The sequence below is a fragment of the Lissotriton helveticus genome, chromosome 3_2, assembly GCF_964261635.1.
Source record: "Lissotriton helveticus chromosome 3_2, aLisHel1.1, whole genome shotgun sequence".
Taxonomy (NCBI): domain Eukaryota; kingdom Metazoa; phylum Chordata; class Amphibia; order Caudata; family Salamandridae; genus Lissotriton; species Lissotriton helveticus.
In genome coordinates this window covers 472,655,796-472,678,859 of record NC_136062.1, presented here as the reverse complement: position 1 = coordinate 472,678,859, position 23,064 = coordinate 472,655,796, and positions in this window count along the sequence as shown.

The window sequence follows — 23,064 nt, the reverse complement described above, 5'->3', positions numbered from 1 at the left end:
GAATTGGAATACTAACCCCTCGCCAATTCTGGCGACGGGGTTAGCATTCCACCCTTCTAGAGGGACACGACATGCATGTGACCTATAACCCGGTTAAAAGTCAGACAGAGCCTTAGCATCCACAAAATGGATGCTGCCACCGAGACACAAGTCTGCCCTCCTGCTGCTGGGAGTCCTCCCAGAGCAGGAGATAAGGACAAAGGGTTTCCTGCCAGGGGCGGTGCCAGCACCGTCCCAGACAGGGTTTTGTGTATTGTAGGTAGGCAGGGCTTTAGAGGAAGGTGACTGCACGTGGCACCCCGGTGCTCACTGTGCATAGGCTGGCTGGAACCAGTTCCAGGGGCACTCCAGCCCCTGGCCTGGGGAAAAGCCCGCCAAGGAAGTGGGTGTAACCACCCCCCTCCTGGTCCCACCCATAGGGCAGGACCTAGTCGCGTGCCAGCCCCCTTTTCCCAGATAAAGGTAGAGACTGGCCCCCTTCCAAATCAGATCATCTTTGGAATCAAGATACCACTTTCCACGAAAGGACTTCACGATTTCTTCCTCAAGATTCTCCCTTGTGGCTAAGGAGTAGTCACCCTGCATCCGCAGGCACCATCTAAGAACACTGCGGTCTGCTGCACGTCCTTCCTCCGGAATCCGACTGCCCAGCTCAACGAGACCCGGCTTCCCTGGCACCTCTGACCTCTACCCACCTCTACAGCACAGCTGAGAACCGTGGGTGCGACGAGACCTCGAGGGACCGGCCATCGCCAAGACTGCACGACTTCTGCACAGCAAGCCCACCGAGTAATCTACTGGTGAGTGCTTTGGGGTCCGAGAAGCCCCGACTCTGAGCAGCTCCAGCTCCGAAGTGCAGCCCCCCAGCATCTCCACGATCTGCGTGGGGCCCTTCTGCTTTCCGCTGCTCACCGCGTTGTTTGGCTACTAGCCCGTTGGCTTGTGGCCTTCCTGACGACGCCCGACGACATTTATGCTGCTGGTCTGGTTGCTCCAGACTGGCCCTTGCTCCCTTCCAGAAGAGGAGCACCCCGGACCCTCCTGGTCCACTCAAGACGCCATTTTGAGTCCACCGCGTGGGCTTGAATTAGCCAAGGCTTGTTGCCCAATCCTGGGTAACTTCGACGCCGACGACTTCATCCTTCGTGGGACAGCTCGCACCTCCATCCTGGTCGCCGACAACGCCTCCTGGTCCGAGAGACTGCAGAGCCCAGCAGCGCCCACTCACCTGACTGCGGTGACTTCGCCCGGTGCCATCCTGGTGCCCACTTAATCACTGGCTAGTGATTCAAGAACTTGGTCCCCTCTGCTTTCAGGTTTTCTTCTTCCTTGATCCAGGCTTGGATCCATCGAACTTTTCTTCACTGGTCGCCTGCCAGCAACTTCTTCCTTCCAGGCTCCTGGTCCGGCAACGAGATCCCCGACGTCTTTTCAGACCTATGCAGCTGTAACTTCGGCACTCCGGTGTCCCAGCATAGCCTCACTATCCAAGGGTCAGGATCCACTGTCGTTTTCTTCCTACCAGGTCGGGTTCGCCCGTGAACACTAACTCTGTGAATTCTAGCTTCCATAGACTTTGTCCCGCATCCCGCGTGAGAGTGCACACTCTGCACCCGAGTCCCCTGGGCCTCCTAGTAGTAATCTAACGATTCCCTAGTCCAGTCCTAGCGATTCCAAAGCCTATTAGAACTGTTACTTACCTGCTAGTAATTCGCATTCCACTTTTAGCGTATATGGTTTTTCGTGCCCCTCGGGCATTTGTGTAACGTGCTAACTTAAAAGTATTTTCGTAAGAGTTTTTGTTGTGTGCTTAGCTCCCTGTCTCATAAAGAGCCAGGGTAGTCTTGTTATAAATAAATACACTGTTTATTTTCATAACAACTTGTGTGGTGTCCTTTCACGGGGTGTTCAAGGGGTAATGCGATGGTAAAACAGCTGGCTTAACACGCCCTCTAGAGTCTTAGCCTTAGACTGCTCGTATCCATGCTACTAGGATAGCTGGTCTATAAGGTTGACTTACAACCAATCATCAATAAGGGTTGTTTGGACTGATATATAGTGATCACTAGAATAGTGAGCACTGCACATCAGGCCAACTTCTCACAGAGCGCCTACGCGCTCCCGTGAAGAATTCACCCCAGAGGGTGCCAGGAGCCCACCCTGGCCCCCGGCGAAGGAGGAAAAGATGGGGAGCGCCGGGGCGCTCCCCGCGACAGAGGAAGAGTGGCCCAGGACCCCATCTCCTGGCTCGAAGCTGGAGGCAGGCGGGGGGAGTGCCGTCGCACTCCCCTGAGGTCCGCCTGGGCCAGCGGGAAACTCCGTGTCTGACAAGGGCCGGCTCCCGCAGCAGCACACAAGGGTGCTGTCTGGGCGGGGAGCTGGTGGGAGCCACCGGAGGTGGGCTCCCCGGGTGGCTCTTCTCCAAGCTTGCAACCAGGGGCCCGGGTGGGACAGGGCCCCCAAAAATTGGCATAGGCAGCCGGGGGTGGGCTCCCCGAGCTGCAGTGCTCACCTGGGGGTCTGGGTGGGACCGGACCCTCTAACGAGGGAAGCAGCGGCCGGAGGACCACATTGCGGCTCTTTCTGACACAGCAGGAGAGCTGCTGTTATAATATTCACAAGGCAGGAGAGCCTCGCCCCATAATGCCTTGCAGGCACGGATTGGACTGCAAGGGAAAATCACTGTTTTTCTGCGTGTGGTGGCCCCAGGACGACAGGGTCAACACGAGGTGTGTGTCAAGGTGGAGGGGGAGGTGCTGGAGAAGCGCAGTCTCCCCTCAGCACGAAGAGAACGTCTCTCCCTAAGTTTCATGGGGACTAAGAAGAATAACCCCTCAAGGGCTCAGCAAAGAGTCATCTGCATCCCCATGGCTAGAACCTTTGTTCTACAGCTGGGGCTGCTATAGGGACTGCCTCAAGTAGAGAAATGCTGGGTTGGGGATGTCTGGAGAAGGGCATACCCTGGAGGTGAAGAGGAGTTATTGCACCCATAGTGCCTTTACTAATGTTATTTCTTCCAGAGGAACTGAAGGTCACATGTGTAATGTGAAGCAGTGGTCGTAACAAAACTGGAGGGGGCCCTCCTGCAAAGTGGGCCCCCTTCCGGACTTACTCGGGTGCTCCCAGTGTTCAACCCAGTGTGCACCCCATTGAAGCTCCCTGTCCCTGTGTGCACTGTATGTGCATGTCTTCTGCGGGATACCATTCCTCCCCTCACAGAGGGGCCCCAGTGTGCACCCCACTAAAGCTGCCTGTCACCTGTGTGTGTCCTCTGTGAGACACCGTGCCTGCCCTCAGAGAGGGGCCCCAGTGTGCACCCCACTGTAGCTGTCTCTCGCCTGTGTGCCCTGTCTGTGCATGTATTCTGCGAGCCTGGCTGATAACGGCTGATTAGCCAGAAACCGATCCCAGGATGCTTGCTTCCGGTCCAGGGACGACATCGCTTGGCAGTACGGCTGGACTGTTCCCATGAGGCACAGGGTCAGACTGATTTGCATTGGCCATGTCTGTTGGACAGGCCACATGAAGGGCTCGCTCCCTCCCCGCAGGACAGGGCCCGGGCCACCGTCAGCACCATTGCCCGGCCCCGCCGCCATCTTGGACACGGCACCACGCGGCCGTGCGGCCTCAGCCCGACCCCAACCCTGGGCCTGGCCAGGCCCCGACATCCCGGCACCACCCTCCACCCAGGAGGTGAACGGCCCACTTGGCAGGTCAATGGGAGTACGAAGTGTCGATGGCTCTCCCCCGCCAGGTGCCGAGCACCCCCAGCCTCCTCGGGCGCTGGCTCCACCCCCCTGCTGGGTGTCTGGACTCCCTCATCCCAGACCTCCCGACCTCCAAGAGCGAGGGTCCGGACATCAAAGGGCGCCAGACCTATAACTGAGGCAGCCCCAGGACAGGAAGGCAGTTGTATCCTGGAGTCGAGAGACACCGCGACGAACTCATCCTTGACGGACTGCTGGCGCTGCCACAGCCCTGCCTTGTGAACTATTGTCCTGCCTGCTGGCGCTGCCGCGGCCCTCTGCAACCTTCATCCTCGTTGGGACCTGCTGGCGCTGCCGCGGCCCGTTGTAACCTTCATCCTCGTGGGACCTGCTGGCGCTGCCGCGGCCCGTTGTAACCTTCATCCTCGTGGGACCTGCTGGCGCTGCCGCGGCCCGTTGTAACCTTCATCCTCGTGGGACCTGCTGGCGCTGCCGCGGCCCGTTGTAACCTTCATCCTCGTTGGGACCTGCTGGCGCTGCCGCGGCCCGTTGCCACCTACGACCTCTTCGGGACCTGCCGGCGCTGCCGCGGTCCGACCCCTCCGAACACCGAGCTCGAGGATTGTGAGCCATCACCGTTACACCCCCGTACCCGTGGGTACCCAGACTGTCCCGCTACCCCCTTCCCCTACTAGAGACTAGAATTGAGAGGATCATCGTGTCCTGATTGCCTTGTATCGTACCACTCTACTCCCAGAAGTGCCTATAAAAGGTGTTACCCTGAACTTTGTGTGGTGTCCATCTGTGGGGGGGAAGTTACCTGTCTGTGCGATCACTGTGCTCGGCCGACCCTCCAGGTCCCCGTCTAACATTGGTGGCAGCGGTGGGATCCGAACCAACGCGTACCGTACAGACAGTAACTTACCCTACGACTAAAACCACAATGACGACCAAAGAGAGCGGATCGGCGGAGAAGTTCCAGATGGAAAAGCTGGAAGAATACAACCACCGAGAGCTCAAACAATTTTGCATGGACTTAGGCATTGCTACCACCGGGCTAAGCACAAAAGAAGACTTCAAAAACGCCCTAGAGGCCTGGACAGAGACAAATACCGCAACCCCCCGGGACCCCGCAGCCCCGGAAGTCAACACCACCCGGACGGAGGAACGGAGAACAGGCCCCTCCCGTGAAGAGATCCAAGAGCGGGAAAAAAAATAGATTACACGAGTTAGACTTGGCACGACTCAGATTAGACGGAGAATTGAAACTGGCGGAACAAAAAATAAACTTAGAACACTTACGGCTCAGAGAAGAGCGAGAGGAAAAACAGAGACAGAGAGACCTCGAAGAAAAAAGACTGGCATACGAGCACGAGTGCAAACTAGCGGAGATAGAAATGCGCAAACTGAACAAAAACCTAGGGGTGCCCGAGCAACCGCACTCCCCGGGTCCTACCGAGCAGAAGGTCCACATCCCCAAGGATGTGGTCCGAGAATATCACCGGAACGACGACATACAGCAGTGGTTCAAGGCCTATGAGATTGCCATGACCGCCCACCGGGTCGCTCGAAGTGACTGGGGAGCCGGTCCATGGGGGAGATTCGTCAACGAGGGTCGTGATGCCCTGCTGCAGCTTCCGGACCCTCAAATGACGTCCTATGACCACATGAAGGCCGCCCTCCTCAGTCGATATGGACTTACACCCGAAATGTACCGCCAGAGGTTCCGCAACTGCACCCGGATCCCAGGTACGACGTGGTTGGAATACGTGAACTATTTCAGCCGAGCCTTCGAGGGGTGGATCAAGGGTAACAACGTAACCACTTACGAACAACTCTTCAATCTCATTGTGTGGTAGCACCTCTCCAACAACTGCTTTGTCGAGCTCAGGCAGCACCTCCTCGACAGTAAATTGACTGAACCCCGGCAGCTCGCCACCGAGGCTGACCGGTGGGAGAGCACCCGAGTGGCCCGGAGTGGGCCGAATGAGCAGAACAGAACCAACCAAGGTCACCATCGTCCCCGAGGAGGAGGAGGAGGCCCGGGCCGGGGCAGAGACGCCGCCCCGGCCGCACCCACTAACGCCACCCCGGCCCCAGCAGGCCGGGGAAACCCCCCGATGCGCCCGGGGTTCCGAGCTAACGTGACGTGTCATCGATGCCAGCGAGTCGGCCACTATGCCAGTGACCCGACCTGCCCGAAGAACCAGGCCCCCGGGCCCCGCCAGATGGCGGCCGCCGCCCTGGGAGAAGAACAAGTCTCCGAAGACACGGAGACCTATGAGTCGGAGCAGTTCGAGTGGGAACCCGCCGCCATGACCCTGGCATGCCTAGGAGGAAGAGACATGGTCCCGCGGACTCCCCTGCCCGCCAACACTCGGAAGTACAGCCAATGGGTGAGCATCAATGGGCGCAAGGCCGAGGCCCTGCGTGACACCGGGGCCAGTGTGACGGCTGTCCGCTGTCACCTGGTGACCCCAGAACAAATCCTACCAAACGTACTTTGCCCCGTCCGATCGGCAGATAACTCGGAGAGCCTGTGTCGGATGGCCTGCGTCCCCTTCGAATGGGGAGGAGTGTCCGGCATGCTGAAAGTAACTGTCCGTGACGATGCCCCCGTAGACTGCCTCCTGGGGAACGATCTCGAGAGCTCCCCGTGGGCCGCTGTGGAAAGATGAGAGCATCTGGGGATGTTGGGTCTCCCGGACTGGGCGTGCGTAACCACCCGGTCCATGGCCACCCGCACCATCCCTAGACCAGAAGAACCAGAATGGGCAGCACCTCCGCCCTCGATCACTCCAGAAGAAGACTTCCTCCAGACCGACCACCCGGACCCCACCCCAGAGGGGTCCACACAGCCCCCCGAGCTTCCCGACCTGGCTCAGTGGCGTCAAGAAGGGGGGCCCACCCAGGAACAATTCCGGCAGGAGCAAAAGACCTGCCCCTCCCTCGAGGCATTGCGACAGCAAGCGCTCGCCCAGAGCCAAGGAGACACCACCGGGGCCCACTGGGTTTATTGGGACAATGATCTCTTGTACAGCGAACAGAAAATCGCAGAACTGGGGGCCGGGCGAGTGCTGGTGGTGCCCCTCCACTTCAGAGACTTCCTGTTGAACCTAGCCCATGATGTCCCCCTGGCCGGGCACCTGGGCCAAGACAAGACCTACCACCGCCTGGTGACTCACTTTTTTTGGCCCAAAATGAGAAATGACGTATCCAACCATTGCCGGTCCTGCCCGACCTGCCAGGCCAGTGGGAAGAGCGGCCGCAAACTCAAGGCACCCCTACAACCATTCCCCGTGGTGACCACCCCGTTCGAAAGGGTGGGAATAGACATTGTGGGGCCCCTGGACCCCCGAACAGCACAGGGACATCGCTTCATCCTGGTCCTGGTGGATCACGCTACCCGCTATCCTGAGGCGGTCCCCCTTCGTACGATAACAGCCCCAGTAGTGGGTCAAGCCTTGATGGGGATCTTCTCTCGAGTGGGCTTCCCCCGGGAAGTCGTCAGCGACAGGGGTACGAACTTTATCTCAAAATACATGAAGTCCCTCTGGCAACAGTGTGGGGTCACCTACCGATTCACGACCCCCTATCACCCTCAAGGGAACAGACTGGTTGAGCGGTTCAACCGCACGCTCAAAGGGATGATTGGGGGGTTGGAAGAGCCCCTCCGTCGCCAGTGGGATGTGCTACTACCGTGCCTTCTCTTTGCCTACCGAGAAGTCCCCCAGAAGTCCCTCGGCTTCAGCCCTTTCGAACTCTTGTATGGACACCCGGTGCGAGGCCCGCTCAGCCTAGTCAAAGAAGGCTGGGAAATGCCCCCTCTAAAGAACCCTCCAGATGTTTTCAAGTACCTCCTAACCCTCCGCAACCAGACCAGAAGGTTCAGAGAGATGGCAAAAGCAAACCTGGAGGCCAGTCAGGAGGACATGAAAAGGTGGTACGATCAAAATGCATCCTCCATCGAATTTGAACCCGGCCAACAAGTGTGGGTAATGTCTCCCACCGAACCATGCGCCCTGCAAGACAAATGGACGGGGCCCTTCAAGGTAATCGAGCGCAAGTGCCCTGTCACCTATCTCATCGATATGGAATCTTCCCGAAACCCTCTCCGGGTCCTCCACGCTAATAGACTGAAACCCCACTTTGTACGCTCCGAACTCAGCCTCCTGATGGCAACCGACAATGGAACCGAGGAGGACTCCGAACCCCTTCCTGACCTCCTACGGTCACGGGAGAAGGACGGCTCCGTGGACGGGGTCCGACTCTCGGAGGCCCTCACCCTGGAACAGCGCCAAGGCTGCCGAGTCCTCCTGCTCCAGTTCTCCACCCTGTTCTCCCTCACCCCAGGGGTCACCCCCTGGTGCTTACATGACGTGGACACTGGAGACAGTCCCCCTATCCGCCATCGGGCCTACCGCGTACCAGATCGGGTACGGGCCTGCATCCAAGAGGAGGTGGCCAAGATGCTCACACTCGGGATCATCGAGCCCTCAGACAGCCCCTGGGCCAGCCCAGTGGTACTGGTCCCCAAAGCGGCCGCCCCCGGCGCCACGCCGGAGCTCCGGTTCTGCGTCGACTACCGGGGCTTGAATGCGGTCACCAGAACAGACGCACACCCCATCCCCCGAGCAGATGAACTAATCGACCGCATGGGAGCTGCCCGCTACCTCAGCATCTTCGACCTGACAGCGGGCTACTGGCAGATCGGTCTCACACCCCGGGCCCAAGAACGATCGGCATTCTCTACCCCTGATGGCCACTATCACTTCAAGGTCATGCCGTTCGGCATGAAGAATGCGCCAGCAACCTTTCAGCGGCTAGTAAACCAGGTCCTGGCAGGACTCGAAGGATTCAGCGCCGCCTACCTGGACGATATCGCTGTGTACAGCCACCACTGGTCCGACCACCTCCACCACCTCCGAGAGGTGCTACAGGCCCTCCAACAAGCTGGCCTCACGATCAAGGCCAGCAAATGCCAAATTGGCCAGGGGTCCGTGACCTATCTCGGGCACCAGGTGGGAAGCGGTCTGGTGGCCCCTCTGCAACTCAAGATCGCTGCCATCCAGTCGTGGCAGTCCCCCATCACCCAGACCGAGGTCCGTGCCTTCTTGGGACTCACAGGCTACTACCGACGGTTCGTGAGGGACTATGGCAGCATCGTAGGGCCCCTCACGGAACTCACCTCCAAAAACCAACCAAAGAAGGTCAACTGGACCCCAGACTGTCAAGCGGCCTTCGAGAAGCTGAAGGCCGCCATGTGCTCCGCCCCGGTGCTCCAGGCCCCCGACTACAGTCGGGAATTTATCGTCCAAACAGATGCCTCCGACCATGGCGTTGGGGCAGTCCTTTCCCAGCTGAACCCCGAAGGACTTGACCAGCCAGTGGCTTTCATCAGCAGACGGCTCCTGGCCCGAGAACGACGCTGGAGCACCATCGAGAGGGAGGCCTTCGCCGTGGTGTGGGCCCTCAAAAAGCTCCGGCCTTATCTCTTCGGCACCCACTTCCGGGTCCAGACCGATCATCGACCCCTGCAATGGCTCATGCAGATGCGGGGGGAAAACCCGAAACTACTACGTTGGTCCATCTCCCTGCAGGGGATGGACTTCACTGTGGAACATCGACCCGGCCAAGACCACGCCAACGCGGATGGCCTGTCCCGCTTTTTCCGCCTCGACGAGGAAAGTCCCCAAGAAGATGGGTGACTCTCCCCGCCTTCAGCTGGGGGGGACGCATGTTGGACAGGCCACATGAAGGGCTCGCTCCCTCCCCGCAGGACAGGGCCCGGGCCACCGTCAGCACCATTGCCCGGCCCCGCCGCCATCTTGGACACGGCACCACGCGGCCGTGCGGCCTCAGCCCGACCCCAACCCTGGGCCTGGCCAGGCCCCGACATCCCGGCACCACCCTCCACCCAGGAGGTGAACGGCCCAGAATGATGATGGATTAAACCCAGATCAGTTGACTGGGGGTGAGTGCTTGCAATGTTCAACACTCCGTCCATAATCCCCTTTGGTTTTGGTTTGTTCGCCGTTAGTTGGCTTGGTATGCCCAGACGTGGGTCCCTTGCTCGCTTTGCCACTGGATTCAAGCTAATCTCGCTGTTTAGCCAGAAACCGGTCCCAGGATGCTTGCTTCTGGTCCTGGGAAGACATGGCTTGGCAGTTCGGGCTGGACTGTTCCCATGAGGCACAGGGTCAGACTGATTTGCATATGGCCATGTCTGAGCTGGGGTGGCAGATTGAGCTAAAGAATGATGATGGATTAAACCCAGATCAGTGGACTGGGGGTGAGTGCTTGCAATGTTCAACACTCCGTCCATCATCCCCTTTGGTTTTGCTTTGTTCGCCCTTAGTTGGCTTGGTATGCCCAGACGTGGGTCCCTTGCTCGCTTTGCCACTGGATTCAAGCTAGTCTCGCTGTTTAGCCAGAAACCGGTCCCAGGATGCTTGCTTCTGGTCCTGGGAAGACATGGCTTGGCAGTTCGGGCTGGACTGTTGCCATGAGGCACAGGGTCAGACTGATTTGCATATGGCCATGTCTGAGCTGGGGTGGCAGATTGAGCTAAAGAACGATGATGGATTAAACCCAGATCAGCTGACTGGGGGTGAGTGCCTGCAATGTTCAACCCTCCGGCCCACACGTGGGTCCCTTGCTCACCTTGCCACTGGATTCAAGCTTGCCTGGCTGATTAGTCAGAAACAGGTCCCAGGATGCTTGATTCCGGTCCAGGGAAGACATGGCTTGGCAGTTTGGGCTGGACTGTTCCCATGAGGCACAGGGTCAGACTGATTAGATTATGGCCATGTCTGAACTGAGGTGGCAGAGTGAGCTAAAGAATGATGATGGATTAAACCCAGTTCAGTTGACTGGGGGTGAGTGTTTGAAATGTTCAACACTCCATCCATCATCCCCTTTGGTTTTGCAATAACCATCATATACTGGAAGCATTAGTTCAGGTATTTGCCAATTACACCATTGTTGACGTGTTTCGATTCACAAGGAATAGGTGGTCATCATCAGGATGAAAACATAGAAGAAGTCAGTGCAAGCGGTGGACTGGCATAACAATTAAGAAGTGCAGTAAGAAACAGAAGAAACGTGAGTTAAGAACAGAAGTGATTGGGATTAAATCACCAAAGCACAGGGTCCTGGAAGTCTTGGAAGTGGGGTGGGAGGGGAGACTTCCAGAGTACTCTGCCGCTTTTATTTGCACATCCATTTCCAGTCAGGAGCTCTCAGGCCAGGGGCCTGCCACCCATATATATTGTCAGAGCATGGCCTGCATGGGGAGTGTGAAAGCTATTGTTGCACCACTGACCCACAAGTTGCATTCTGGAGCTCTTTTAACACTGATGTAGGGGCTGAACATCCCAAGCTGCGAGTTGTTTCTCACTAAAAGGACATCAAAGCCTGAAGGAGCCACAAGAGACTTTAGATCACTTGGACCTTGTATCCTAGTCCATGCTTTGCATTGTAAAACCAAACACAAACCCTGTTGACTCGAGTAATGGTGCCTTGACATTCTTATAGTGAAAACTGCCCAGCCAAGCTTCATGAGCACACACGACCGGTACAGCAGGGCAGCAGGTGTGTACGCAAAAAGTACTTAAGGGCAGATTTATGATGGCCTTGCGCCTCCTTGCGCCGCAATTGCGTCACTAAATGTGACGCAACGGCGGCGCAAACAATGCGCCTTATTTACAACGTGACGCATCTAAGAGATGCGTCACGTTGGGAAGCCCTGCGCCAAAAGGAGGCGTTCCTGCGCAGGGGGGGGGGTTCCTGCGCAGGAACGCCTCCTAAAAGTGGCTGAGTGATATCTATGAGATTTCACTCAGTCACTTTCTACGTCAATTCCTTACGCCTGCTTGAAGCAGGCGTAAGGATGACGCACCATGCATTGAATAGGTGGCTCCTGTGCATTGCAGGAGTCATGTCGCACTTGCGACATGACTCCTGCCATGCGCCGCCCGTACGTCGAGAGATGCGTCACGCATCCTCACTGCCTTGCACCATGGTGCGCCGCATCATAAATGCGGCGCACCATGGGTGGCGGAGCAGTGGCGCACTGTGGCGCATGTTAACTGGCGCATCCCTGCGCCAGTTAACATAAATCTGCCCCTTAGGAGGGCAGCAGAAACAGTGCATAATGTTACACACAAAACTGGTGTAACACAGGCAGTGCAGGGGCGGACTGCCCAGTAGGGCAAACCTGGCAGTGCCAGAAGGGCTGGTCTAACAGGTCAGAGTGTGGGCCGTTTTGGGGCTGTTTGTGACCCTGTTTTATGGTCTGTAGGGCAGTTTTTTAAAAGATTTTCCTTATAATACCACAGACATTGCCAGCAGGAAGCACCCAAGCATGCAGTGTCCCATACCTTGCAAAACACAACTACAGCGTGTGTGTAGAAGTTTAAAACTGCTCAGATTTGCAAATGTAGCTATCTGGATTGCTAATGGGGAGCACCTTTATTTTGGTGTCTGGGTCTATTTTCTGTCCTATTGTGACCCTGAAGCAGTGTAAGCAGTGCTTAATTTGAGCCGCTGGTTTCCGGTGCTTGGCACCGCAGTTAATTGTCAACACCGGAACTTATGACAGTCTACCACAGGGTGGCGCTGTTTGTTTAATTTAGAGATGAGCAGGACAAAAGTGTTTCTTAATTCAGTAAACTTCAAACATATAAACGACTAATACCAGCCACCCATGCCACTCTCATAGCTTTGGGGGCCTGGAATAGTCTGTATTGTCACACTTATCGGAGTGTGATGGTTAGTAGTTGTGTAGGTGCTGTCGCTGGCAGGGGCAATGGGTGGTGCAAGCTGCAGTGGCCTCCTGTCCTGGGCGCTGGCACTTCTTTGTTTACAAAATAAGGACTGAGTGTGCGCCTTCCTCCCTCACAGAACAAGTACAAATAAAACATCAGCCGTGCAAGCTTCCTTTCCACTTCTCTTCCACACTCACTCACTCACACTCCCTTCGCACTAACTGCCCTCAGCATAGCCTCACCTCTGACACACTTATCCCTCACAGACTCTTTTCCTTCCAGCACTCTCCCCTTACTCTTCTTCACTCTCTTTGGCATTCTGAGCTGTTCTCACACCAGGGTTGCAGCATGCAGTCCAGTGCTTAATTTGAGCCGATGGTTTTCATGCTCAGCACCAGCACTTAATCATCAACATCAGCACTATTAATGACCACTAGTTAAGCACACATTCATTTATGGGAGATTAAGTGATTTGCCCAGAATCACGGGATGTTGATCCGACGCTCGAACCTGGTTCCCCAGCTCTCAAGTTGTGGTAAATAAATAAATAATACCCTATTTTTGACTAGACATATATCATAACAGATAGCTCAATAAATAAGAGTCAAGATTCGAGGTAGTAGGAGTTTTGCAGGTTTAATACAGCATAAGGACAGGAACAGGACAACCTGCATAGGAATAGGATGACAGGGCCCAGCAGCTGCTGGGGCTGGGATGAGCGCGCTGACTTTTAATAACAATACATGAGCATATATACATAGCGCAAACACATAGCATTACATTGCAGTAGGCGTAGCAGTGGGTGGAGCAGAAGGCGTGACGCGTAGCAGTCGCGAAAGATAAGAGTAAAAAGAAGGTGTAACTCAGACATGTGATGCAAACGTAACAGAATATGTCATGAATGGGCGGAAACATAGGAGGGGGCTACCTAAGGAGCCGGGACCTCTAACCTGATGGTGCGCGCAAACTGGCAATGACGTGTTACTAGGAGAAGCTGGGGGCTATGAACTCTGTGCTAGGAGCAGAGACTAAAGTCTGGAGGGTCGGAGCGACATGTACCTAGACCCTATCTGGTATCTGATGTTTAGGGAACATGTTGATATAAACTAAGAGTCATGAGGGGAAAAGCTAATTGACTCTAAGACTAGAGCATGCATTTATTCTACATGTAGTGCGTGATGAAGAATATTAAATGACCATTAAATACAGTATTTCTCTTAATATGGAGCCGCATAGGCTAGACAATGACGGAAACTATTGATGCAGTTCAGTAGCTTAGGAATGCAGAGAAGGAGGACTAAACTGATAACGGGAATCATAATATAGTCTTGGCAGACTCAGAGACTGAGCCAAGCTGCACCGGGCACTGCGAGGCAGGAAGTAAGTGAAAGGTCGAGGATACAGGTGGGGGCTGAATCGCTCCTCAGCGAGGCTTCAGGAGACAGGAGCTGAATCTGATGTCCGGGCCCTGTTGAGGCCTGGAAACGGGGACTTTATAATGAAATAACGTGCACACTGAGAAACGTGGCAACATAACTTTACATAGGCCTGATACTCATAGTATTCACGAGGACTGGAAACTGGCATACTAGAGGAGGACACAACTATAATTGCGTCATTAATCGGACATGGGGAATGCATATGCATATTTATCATGCACACATAACATATGATGGATGACACGTAGGGACACAGAACATGACAAAATTTACTTTTCCACATTCCCTCCTTGTCACTACGTTTCCATCAGGAAACATCAATATTCATGATACCATCTATCATTTCATACAGTACCATTTGTTCATCTCGAATTGTCTTGGAACGGGATTTAGAACGGGGCTTGGGACTAGGAATACAAGAGGTAGCACACATGCCGCAAATCGCAGGGCCACATTGTATACAGAGACAGCAGCTGAATATGATCGCTACTGCGATACCTAGAAAGGACAGGACTTTCCATCCCCAGGCGGAAATTATATTCCAGAACCAACCGGACCATGTCCAGGTGCCTGGATCTTGGTGTAACAGATGGGCAATTTTATGAAGTCTGGTTATAGCTGAATAAACAGACGGCGCGTTATTTGGAATGAAAATGCAACAACTGGATCCGATGACTCTACAGGCCCCGCCCCTATCGGCCAGTATGACGTCAAGGACGAGACGATTCTGGAGCACAACAATTCTCATAAAGGATTGCTCTTCGGTTAAGTTACCTAGAGCGGAGGCAGTCTCATCTACTACAGCTTCAAGGGTTCTTGTTAACCTACGGATTAGCTTACTGTTTACAACTGTACCTAAATAAGGGAACACACCTTTATCAATATCAATGAATTGCTCTGCAGCAGTTTCAGTATAATCGACAATCGGGAGGTTTCTCTTGTGTCTAGTGTGTACTAGGTAGGAATTCCTATGGTAGTCAGGTGGGGCTAGGAAAACAGGTGGCAGTAGGAAGGCAGTGTAACAGGTTCCCTCCCAATCGAGGGGCAGACGAACATATGCAGTTTGACCACAAACAAAATAAGAATGACGTGAAGCTTTAAAAATAGATTTCCCACTGTCACTATACTGGATAATAGTAGTACAATCACTATGTCCTACGTGTACAGAACCATAATTACGGACACATAATTCGCCTTTGACTGGTAGTACTGAAATAGCAGGTGGGTCTGGAGTAGTATCAGACTGAACATTCAGGACCATAAAATTCGACGAAGAGTTACCTAAATTGTACACTTCATTTTCTAGATCTAAACCTGTTCTGTGGGGGAGACCTTTCTTGTCTGGGAAACATGTGCTGTTAAGAAAGGACATATCTGTCGAGGATGACGTTAACGTGGACCATGCTCCACACGAACCATTATGGGAAAAAGGATAAGGAAAGAGTGGCAGAACTCCCTTTGACGTCTGGAAAGGGGGCAGTCGACCACACACCCAACAATTAGTGGCATTGCTGGTTTGATGTGAATAATGCAACATGCGGATAAATGTATTGTTACGCATAGCGAGGCGGTATGAATATTCGTGAGGAGGCAGATCACTAAACGTGTGCTCTACTGTAACATTAGAAGGCTTATTTACATGAGGAACTGGAAAACACAGAAAAAATGCGTAACTAGTGCAGGAAATCATTATGCTGATGAATAATATGAAACTTAGAAAAACGATACATCGGTTTGAGTTTTGACTAACTCTCTCACTATGGGGGTCTATTTTATACATGTCAGAAACAGTCTAACCGTTTCACCTAGGGGAGGACTTATACAATCAAACTGACTGACTTATTTTACTAGACCGGAGTTTTTGCTTATACTCCTGCTGCGGAGTTTTCTCTAACAGGGGAGGGGTTGTGTCAATGTCATTTGCGGGACAGTCCTTAGGAACAATGTTTTGACAAGTCTTGATATCCTGGGAAATGTTTTTAGAGACCGGCTTCAATCCGTAGAATTTCTTGACGTGCGAAAGGTGCACCCAGCCGCGGCGTCCTTCCAATTTCACGGCTGTACGGGTGGTGAGGAGGACCTGACGGGGCTCCTTCCAACGTGGCTCCAGCGGACTTGATCTGTCGAAGTTCCGCACGAGTACCATCGAACCTGGAACGATTTCATGCGGTGCCACCTCGGTATTGTCTGGAAATGCGGCGGCAACCTGTGAACGACATGAGTTGAGGGCAGACATCAAGGAAGCTAGGTAATCTGTCAGCATATTACATGAAACATCGGTAATACTTCGGGGTCTAGGAGTACCCCACATGTTAGGGGGGCGGCCGAATACGACCTCATACGGGGACAGACCTGATCTGGAATGTGCGACCATGCGCATGTAAAACAAAGCAACTGGCAGAGCTACTAGCCAGTCCACACCCTTATCTTTACATATTTTGGCAATTCGAATTTTCAGAGTCTGATTATGTCTCTCGACTAGACCGGCTGCTTCAGGATGGCGTACACAATGAAACTTCCACTGGTACCCCAACAACAGGGAAACGTGCTTCATCAGTTCAGATGAGAATGGCTGACCGTTATCAGAATATACGACTCTAGGGAGTCCATATCGAGGGAAGAATTCACGAACCAACTGCTTGGCAGTGGTCGCGGCTGTGTAATCTGGGACTGGATATGCTTCTGTCCATCTGGACAAAGCGCATACAACTACAAGAACATACTTGAAACCTCGACATCGCTCCATCTGAATATAATCCATCTGGAGGACCTCAAAAGGGTGGTCAGGAGGCTGGAAACCACCTTGTTCCACCGGGACACTTTTACCTGGATTAAACTGACAACATATCATACAGGTACGGACTTTCTGCTTGGCTGCAGCTCGTAAATGCTTGTTGAACCAAATGTTCTGGATACTGTCTAACATAGCTTTTTCTCCTAAATGTGCTGGACTATGTGCGGTATTAATGATGACTTGAACCATAGAGTCGGGGAGAAACCATGCGGTCCTACCCTTTGTTAACCATCCCTGATCTGTCTGGACCCCTCCTTGTTCAGACCACTTCTTGGTTTCATCGGGAGTAGCATGTAACTGGATATCTATGACATCTTGAGTAGGGTCCTTAACTGTCATACATGTAGTCAGATCTGGAGTGTGTGTCATGTTAACTGGACTGTCTAGAGTCTGTGCTGTAAGCTTGGCTGTGCGATCTGCTAGATCATTACCTTGAGAAATAATGTCAGTGACTTTCGTATGTGCTTTGCATTTCATGATAGCGATAGATGTCGGTAAATGTATTGCATCTAACAGAGCTTGGATAAGGATACCATGCTGAATCTTGGTTCCATGAGAAGTCATGAAACCTCTCTCCTGCCAGAGCACTCCAAAGTCGTGTACAACTCCAAATGCGTAACGTGAATCTGTGTAAACATTAACTTTCAGGTTCTTGGCGTGTATACAGGCTTGTGTCAGAGCAACTAGCTCTGCTGCTTGAGCGGACAGGGTATCAATGCGGTGTGTCTTAATAACTTCAGTATCAGTAGTCACTGCATACGCGGCGACTAGTTCTCCTGTACTAGTTCTCATACATGAACCATCCACATAAAGTGTCAGGTCAGGATCTGGTAACGGAATGTCTGTCAGGTCTTGTCTTGGCTTTGTCGTAATGTTGACTACTTCCACACAATCATGTGTGGCAGAATTTGAATTAACTGATGGTAACAGTGTAGCAGGATTCAGGATGTTGCAGCGTCTAATTTCTATGTGTGGCTGAAACAGTGTCAATTCATAACCTGTTAAACGTGCAATTGTCAAGTGTTGTGTTTGTGTTCGGTTTAAAAGAACTTCCACGGAGTGTGGGACTTGTACTGTCAAGGTATGTCCTAAAACTATGGAATCACTTTGTCTGATAGCTAGTGCTGTGGCTGCAACTGACTTGAGGCACACAGGCAGAGCCTGGGCGACTGGATCTAGTGTGCTAGAAAAATAAGCACAGGGCTTGTATTGTCCTGCTTGATCTTGTGTGAGAACAGATAATGCTGTACCTTCACGTTCAGTAACGAAAAGTGTAAAAGGCTTACTGTAGTTCGGTGTCGCTAGAACTGGAGCTTGACATAAAGCTTTCTTTAACTCGTTGAAACTAAGTGTATGTTCAGATGTCCAAGGGAGAACAGTCGATACGGCTGCCTCCTGTGTCGTTAACTGTATCAGTGGCTTGGCTAGAAATGCATACTGAGGAATCCATTGTCTGCAATAAGAAGTAAGGCCAACAAAGGCACGTACCTCCTTCTGGGTTCTGGGCTGAGGAAGACTCGCTATCAACTGGATACGGTCTGGTGTCAACTGCCTACCCCTCTTGGACAGTAAGTGTCCTAAGTAGACCACTTGCTGGACACAGAATTGAAGCTTCGAAGGGGATACCTTGTGCCCCATCTCGGCTAGGAAATACAGAACCGTGAGTGACGCACGCTCGCAGTCACGTTCAGAACGGGCTGTGATCAATAGATCATCGACATACTGGAGCAGGGCAGTGTCAGTTGGCATGTGAATGTTGTCTAGTTGTCTCTTGAGTGCTTGACTGTAAATACTAGGACTTTCTGTGAAACCTTGAGGAGCGCGTGTGAACATATAGCTCCTTCCATTTAAACAGAATCCGAAAAGAAACTGGCTGTCTGGATGGATGGGAACACTGAAAAATGCATTCTTGAGGTCTATGACAGTGAAGAACGTGGCTTCGGAATCAATGGCTGTCAATAGGGAAGAGATGTCTGGGACAACTGGGTACTGAGGAATAATACATTTGTTAATTCTCGTAAATCAATCACTAATCGATATACTGGGGGTGCATTTGGATCAGTACGTTTCATAACTGGAATGATCGGAGAGTTACATACATTGGAGTCAGTTTCTACAACTACTCCTTGGGCCATGAGCTCGTCAATAATTTTGGATAAGGCTGCTACAGCCTCAGGTGGCAATCTATACTGCCTGATTCGTGGTAACACTACACCTGGTTTGAGAGTCACACGATGGGGTGTGATTTGCCTGTAACCTACATCAGTTGGACCTTGCGCCCATAAATGCTGCGGAACCTTAGACAGTCTGGGATCAAAATCTCGTAATACATAGTGACCCTTAAAGTCACGTAGGAACAGACGTATTCCCTCTGGGGAACAACATATAACTGCACCTAACTCTTTCAGTGTTTTAATGCCTAATAGATTTTCTGGGCATGACTTAGTAAGTAACAGATCAGTAGTGCGGGACAATGGACCTACTTCTAGAGTGACTGGCTTTGAAATCTCATTAACGATAGGCTTTCCTGAAAATCCAAGGGAAACATTTCTTGAGCCTGAGAGCGGAGCCCCTGGAACTTCGGCGTGACTAATTGTGGTCCTACTTGCCCCTGTATCAATCAAAAACTTTCTGTCTTTCCCTAATACTTGACTGTGAACATAGGGACCTTCTTGATCTACAGGTATCTCGATGAGAGGCAAGCCTACCTCCCTCTCTAGGCTGTTTCATGAATATGGCTGGTACTCTGGATACTCAGACTGTGCATACTGGTACATCTGCGATGTAACATGCTGTGTTGCAGCAATAGGCTGCGGTGCTATAACTGTCTGTTGTGCATTCTGTGACTGAGGAGTCTGTGAAACTTGTTCTTGTCTAGGCGGACGTGGTCTTTCTTTAGTCTTACCAGTAGCTATGTTGTGTTTCAGAACTGCACACTCATTTATAAAATGACCTGGCTGTTTACAATAATTGCAGTTCCCTTTAACGGGTGTTGCAGGATGACTGGCTTGATTCGGACCCCTCTTCTGACTGTCTTGAGGAACAGATTGTGCAACTAGTACTTTCATTTTCGTGTCTTTCATACGTTTTCTCTCGTGTTCTTGCTCTTCCCTGATTCTATTCTGGTGGTACTGGAGCATCTGGAGCATCTGGGACGGAGTATTTGCTTGCCAGGTGCTTTCGACTTTCAAAACTCGGTTTTTAATTGGTGGACTTGAATTCTCGACTAATTTGGTAACGAAAAGGTGAGGGTATGACTCACTACTTGTCTTGAGACCACTGTTGATACTAAAGCACTTTTCAAACCTCGAATAAAAATCACTAATATCTTCATCTTGTTTCTGTTTACAGGCTGAGATTGCATCCCAGTCTTCTTTTCTAGTTGTTAATAATCTGGGTAAAACTTGAATTAATAATTCTGGTAATTCTTTACATTTCTCTCCAAGACCAGTACCTGGTACACGTATCTTATCTTCTGCTTCTAGGACTGCCCAATCTATCTTTTTCTCTCCCACCTCCCATTCTTTTTCCTTTAGCTTTTCATACACCCCTGCGGGTAGCAGAACCTTTAACATTTTAATGATATCTGGGTAAGTGTATTCTCCCATACGGAGCATGTCTTTTAATTCTCTATGGAACCCTGCTGGATCTTTGTCATGACAGGGAATTAATTTCTTCATTTCGAGGAGTTCCATCTTTGTGATCGGAGTGTATACAAACACTCGTTGCATTTCGCCACCCGCTCCTCTGACTGGGTGGACTTCTCGTAACGGATTCTGTCTGTCTATGTAGAATGATTTACTTTCTGGGGGTGAGACATGAACAAAATGCGGGTTCAAGAATGTTCTATATTTATGACGCTGTTCTAAAATGACACTAATTAAATCGGTACCTAGACCTCTCCATTTGTACTGGAGTAACTCGTTCAGGATATCATATAACGGGCCTGGATCAGAATGTTGACCCTCATACAGAGTAATGAGGTGCTGAATCATATACATACCCACCAGTCGCTGCTCGGCTGGGGGCATTTTCAGGAACATTTGTGCCACTATTTCGTCCGGAAAAGTGGTAGGATCAGTAATCCATCGGACTGCTGACCGAACTATTTCTTGTTCATGCATGGTACTTAACTCACTATAACCGATTCGTGATTTCAGAATGTGATCGGTAGCTTGAAATACTTGTTCTAGGGAACCTTGTTCTGGTGCTGAATGATGGAAAGTTGACTTGTGTTCTAGACGTAAATGGCGATCTGGAAATCTAGGTTTTCCTACATACGCTATTCTGGCAGTATTCTCATCGTCTTCCTCTTCAGGATCAGAGGTACTTTCTTTCTCGCTTACTTGTGCTGCTTTACGCTGTTCGTGTATCTTTATTATTTCTCTACGGATTTTCTTGTACATACTTTCCATGGCACCAATGGTATTGTGCTTTCCTTCGGCTATATTTATCACTCCACTTTGTTAGAGTTTTCATTTCTTCCGGGTCTTTAGACGGGTAATCCTGTTCTCTTATTAGACAGTTAATTAAGAACTTTAATATCATGCGCTGAATCTCGGCTTTCCTTTGAGACATGGCATCACTAATACTTTGTGGGTCATCCCCTGTACGGATGAAACGATATATCCTGTCTAGATCTTCTTTCATATTCGGCAGGGTGACTAGATACTCGGTCACTCTCCTTACGCGTACGGAATATAAAACCATATTAAACTCGCCTGGAACTGGGTCATAGACACATTCGCCAAGGGTTTGCCTGATCTCTGCAACAGACTTATTACTCTTGGGAGTACGCTGTGATGCTTGAGCATGTAATTCGAGTGCTGATAAACGTTTGTATGGCGGCGGAGTTTGAGGAAGACCTCCTCCTGCGGCCCCTAAACTAGAATCATCAACTGATGCTTTTCGTCCTGGCAGGGTGGGTAATTGTAACGTGGGCTGGACTTGTATGGCGGGCTGACCCAGGGGGGCTGTTAAGGGCACCCCGGTGTCTGGAGGAGCAGGAATTACCTGGTTTACAGGGACTGGCGGAGTGCGAACAGGATTTGCATATTCGGGGACTGTGTCGTCCAGATAGGACGAAATAAAAATATCAGCTGCGGTCGGTTTGTGACGTAGCTTGGTCGGAACTAATGGTGGCGGGAAATTACTGGATGCCTCCGGGGTCGCTTTTGGCAAGCCCTCAGCAAGAAGAGGATACATACCCTTGATGAGGGCATTCCTCTGTCTGTCTAATTGCTCAGTTCTAACTCGTTCACCTATCTCGATTAATTCTCTTTCTTGGGCTCGTTCTTGGGATTCTCTACTTAGTTCTGACTTTCTGATTTCTTTTTCGGTTCTCTTATGAGCTTCTTTGCGCCATAACTCGATGGCATCTTTCTGTGATTGTCTGGCCTTCTTTTTCCATAATGCCTCTTCTACTCGCATGATGCATTCGGCATCCCATGTACCCGATACGGGCCACCTATACTTTTCTTCTAACTGTTTGGTATACTCTACCCATAAATCTAGATACAATATGGCGCTTATGCCATGCTTCTGATACATAAAGTGACCTGGACTGTCCCTGGGCGGGACGGGAACTGCTGCTTCCAGCAGACCCTTTCTAGTTTTTAACTGACGTAACTTGGAAAATATGGGCATGACTGAACTGTAATCTAGACACAATACAATACACAATAAACACAATACTTATTTCCCATTCATACCACGACATTAGAATACATGAAAAACATTTAAAATAACAGTTCGGACAGAATACTACCTGGAAATACTGAGAACAGAACACGTGAATTTTCTCGAGAACAGAAACTGACTAGAACAGAAACTAGATGCACTGCTGAAACAGTACGAAACTTACCGGTCTCTTAAAGAGACACGTCAGGACCCGCATCCACCGAAGTGGACACTTCGTTTGTGGGACTGTGTACCACCAACCCACAGACCAGAGTCAATTAAATTGACCCTGTCTAGATACCACCCCAGTAACGGTACTCACCGGGCAGCAAGAACGGAAGGCCTCGGACTGGACTGGACTGCTACGACGACGAACTTCGGACTTCAGTTACGGGTGGACCTCCGGATACCTCGGACCTTGGACTCTTGGCTTGGGCTCTGGTCGGGACTCGCCGCGTTCCTCCACCGTCTCGTCTGGATGCTGGACCGCCTCCTCCGTCTCCTCCGTGGGCCTGAGGGATACTTGAGCAGAAATATCTGCCACTGCGCAGAAGAGTTCCGTCACGACTGCAGAGGGTCAGGGGTCGGCGTGGCTTCACCGACGCGTGGGGAAAGGGCAAGTCCCTGTTCGGGCGCCATTATGTGGTAAATAAATAAATAATACCCTATTTTTGACT